The following is a 4,742-nucleotide window of genomic DNA, read 5'->3' on the forward strand; positions in this document are numbered from 1 at the left end:
GTTGCCGAGCAACACACAGAAGTAAACAAAGGTGTATGTTTGTAGAGTAATTTACAACAGCTTCGAACGCGGCTCAGCCAATCAGAATCAAGCACCGGAACTATCCGTTGTATAAATATAAGTCAAGTATATATACGGGTCAAGTACAAAAATATATCATGTGACATGCAGCTGTAGGTCTGCACGCGTGTCCGTGGACTGACAGTGCTCTAGAAGACGGCATGAGGAGGGAGAGATGGTGCTGGAAGGTTCACTGGCCCTCTCATCTGAGAAAATAAGTACCAGATGGCCAACTGTTTCCTTTACAAGGACACCAATCACTGCACTGGCATTACTGGATGAAGGTGACCACGTCCTCCAATTAGAAGCGGGACATTTCTCTCCCTGTGGAGAAAACGACTGCTTCCTTTGGTTAGCTGCAACTAACACTTCAAACTGTGCATCGGTAAAGGGAACAGTTCACAAGTTCAGAGAAGCAGCGCCAACATCCGTGGGTCAAAGAAGGAATGACACGTAATGTCTGTGAGCATGTGGCAGAACGGGCTATTTTACTCACTGGAGTTGTGTCCATAGCAGTCAAGTGCAGCTGTTCCTCCTCCAGACCCCACAGTACACCTGTCCCAATCCCACATACCCTCTCTTTAGCTCACCAGTGCAGAAAACAGACATGCATGCAGCAAACCTCAGACAGAACATGCAACAATGGATCTGATGTGATGTGTTCACTTCATATCACACTAAAATGTGCTGTACACTGGGGCTTCAGGGGAGGGTTCAGAAAAAGTCTGCCTGACTCGCTTGCAGCCAGGTTGATGTCAGATCCGGGAAATCCAAGTGGCCTCTCATAAAACATCTGCTTCAACTCAAAGCATTTGCCTGCAATGAAGACTAACTGCCACCAGGCCCACAATCACAGCGTCTTATAATTGCGCTTGCCAGTCATTATTATAGTCTCATTAGTAATCACAAAGTTATATGGTTTAACAAGAACTGACCAGAAAATATGAAAAGAGAAAAGGGGCCTCAAGGGTGCTAAAAAGCAACACCACGCATGAAAAATGTCATATAGTACCGCCGGAAACTGACGTCATTCCCATGTTTCTGATGTGCTTCTCTGATGCTATGTGGTCATATCTGCTGAGGTTTGTTTAACAGGCTGAGTTTAACTAGGACTCCAGAAAGAAGAATTCCAGTGGCATTTTCACTTCAGGTAGGGGACACCTTTTGTAGGGACATTCCAAGTGAAAGCAAACAATGATTTTACCGATCATGGAAATGTGACCCAGGGTCCTCGCAATTCATTTTAAAACTAGACGGCTGGAGAGTTTGAGTTAACATAGGCCTATAAATAGAATAATTCAAGTTGGTTAGGGTTAGGGGTTAGGGGGTGGGCGCCCTGGAGGCTGGTGCAGGAATGGGACACGGGGAATACCTCCAGGGCGGATCAGGCAGTCCAGGTTACCATGGCGGCACAGGGAGCTGGGCTGGACATGGGGACTGGAGCCCTTTCTGTGCTAGACACGGGGACTGGAAACTTCTCTGGGCTAAACTCGGGGACAGGAGCCCTCACTAGGCTAGACTCGGGGACAGGAGCCCTCACTGGGCTAGACTCGGGGACAGCAGCCCTCACTGGGCTAGACTCGGGGACAGGAGCCCACACTAGGCTAGACTCTGGGACAGGAGCCCTCCGTGGGCTAAACTCGGGAACAGGAGTCCTCCTTGGGATGGATTCAGGGGCTGGAGCTGACACTGGAGCGAGCTCTGGGGCTGGAGCCGACCGCCTTCTCCTCCTTCGATTCCCCTTTAGGTTTGGGGTGAAAGGCGTGGTCGGGTATGTGATCCCGAGCCGGAACAGCGTCACCAGGGTCTCCCATCGAGGGGGCTGGCGAGGGCAAGCGGCACGAATGCCCTAGCGTAGGTGATCGCCAGAGCCACAGCGATGAACATCGCTCGTTCCTCCATTATAGCGGGGAGAAACAAACAGGAAAACAAAATACTTTTCAAAAACGAAAAACAAACACGGGGAGAAGGGGCGCCGCTTACGGTCCGGTATCCTGTCATGGTGCTACTGTGTTGGAGCGCGGAGCAAGGAATGAGGAAACCAGGAGTACATCAACACAGGAGATTTTAATTATAACCAGGGAACCAGGAAAACACACGTAGCAGATGAGGTAGACATAAACAGACATTCACAATACCGGATGCCGAACTGATAACATGGAACACTATTTACACAATTGACATGACGATGGGATCACGAGACACACCTGGGATCAATAGAACTGAAAAGGGGACACCTGGAACAAATAAGGACAGGAACGGGAAGGACCAAATATAGGCATGGAAACACATGGGGAGCAAAACACACACAAAACACGGAACAGAGTCTGACAGAACAGACACACATCATACACGACTTGGATTTTGGAAATATGATTTTGTGTATTTTTGGTGAATTATTCAAGTGTTCAAATCTATATAACTTCCTGGTCATGTGACCTGATGATGTCACACCAGTTGTAAGATCTTTACGCAATCCTGACACACATCTTACATCTTACATGTGTGTGTATATGTATATGTGTATGTGTATATATAAAAACCAAATCAATTATATTTGTCATCTAATGATTTGCCTGTAATATATCAGCAAAAATGCCAAACCATCAACTTGGATATGAATAGTCAAACAAATCAAATGTTTAGCAGAAAGGTTAAGCAAAAAAAAAAACATGTATGTATACATATATATATATACAGTATATAGGTTTTGTACACATCCATTAATGTGTATTTTAAAATTGCATGCATTAAACATCATTAGCTAGCCTGACAGATCTGTGGATCACTCATATATATTTGAATTCTGAATTTAAAGAAGTTTTCAATTTGACATGAGCCTAAACTAAACCTCAAATGATCCTTTTTTTCATGAGGATCTACAAGAAGGACTATTTTCTGTTCCAGGAGGGTCACTGTCTAGAGAATTTAATTTCAACCCTACACAAATGCATGTAATTGTCAGGTCAGTGATAGGAGATCCCAAGGTTATCTCAATTATTTTTCCTGCTGTGATAGTGGACTTTGATCCAAATGTTATCTGTGGGGTTTTTAGCTTTTTCTCAGGATTTACAAAAGGAAGACTGGTTTTGAGTTGGTTCTTCCTGTAGGAGAGATGATACTGAATCATTCATGAGAATATCACATTTCCTATCTGACCAAACGCAGAACACACGACACCCTCAGGACAGAAACAACATGAGCAGCTTACATAAGAGGCTTTCAGATATGATTTTACTGTTTAGAGTTTTTTACCCAGCAAATGGGGCAACAACATCACATCTGAGCTCTCCTAATTGCCTCCTAATAATAAAGTAGTAGCATAATGTATTGGTTAAAACTTGGGGCCAGTAAGTAAAGGTTGGCAGTTCAATCCTAGAGGAACAATAATAACTTAATAGCAACTCCCAGGTAACCACCATAACACACAATGCATCCTTTAAAATCAATACAAAATAAGAATAATAACATTCAATTAGCATATTAATTCTGTGGCCTGTGTGGCTCCTAAAGGCCGTCACACACCAAACCAACATTAAAGAACTTGCTGCAATGAAAGCAGACTTTGTTGTCGCCTGCATCAGGTCCAAAAAAGTTGTGCTTGAACATATCACAAAGACTAAATAAAGTCAACGGCCAACTAGCATGTGCGTTCTGCACCTTTGTGAGAGGAAATAACTCTTACATACCAGCAGGTGGCAGTAGTCTATATTTGTCATTTAAAAAAGAAAAACAACACTAGGACTACAGATATAAACACTAAACAAAGCAGTCATTGCTTAGGGTTTTTGAATATGAGTTATGTTGATCACTTTCTTCTTTCCAGATGACCATGTCATTCTGAAAATATTTGCATATCGGAATGCTCAAGTAAGATGAAGATAAAGATTCTTCTTGTGCAATGGTTTGCTAAGCTCAACAGCCAATCAAGTGCTCTGTCTTACTCAGTTGGCCAAAAAGCAGCCGACAAGGTCCGACTAGTTCAGACGGTGCGGAAAACACCCCAAAAACTGAGCTGGCAGATGCTCAAAGACAGCCCGACATTGACAGACGACCATCCATCAGCATGTGTTGTAGCCTTAATGCCCAGTATATTGATGGAGACATTGTTTGGATGATATTTTGACTCTCTGCAATCATAAAAAAATCCGACAATTGTCAAACCTGCTCGCATAAAAGCTGCCACCACAATGGGGTACTGTACCACAATAGCACTGTAACCACTGTAAAAACAGGTAAAAAGTAGAAAAAAAAATCAACTAACTTGAGACAACATGTGACCTCTTGCCCGTAAAAACCTAAGATACAGGCAGCACGTGGATTTAGTTTATCTGAAGGATGTCCGTGATGTATGGAGAGCTAAACACCTGACAGTCTCTGTTAATGCAAAAACAATCTACTGTAGCCTACAGCACCCATTCTATTATACAAACTTACACACACACACATACTCATACACTCACTCACTCACTCACACACACACACACACACACACAGGCACGCACACACACACACACACACTTATACACTCACTCACACACACACACACACACACACAGGCACGCACACACACACACACACACTTATACACTCACTCACACACACACACACACACACACAGGCACGCACACACACACACACACACTTATACTCTCACTCACACACACACACACACACTTATA

Source organism: Sinocyclocheilus anshuiensis, unplaced genomic scaffold (genome assembly GCF_001515605.1).
Source record: "Sinocyclocheilus anshuiensis isolate Anshui unplaced genomic scaffold, SAMN03320099.WGS_v1.1 scaffold429, whole genome shotgun sequence".
Taxonomy (NCBI): domain Eukaryota; kingdom Metazoa; phylum Chordata; class Actinopteri; order Cypriniformes; family Cyprinidae; genus Sinocyclocheilus; species Sinocyclocheilus anshuiensis.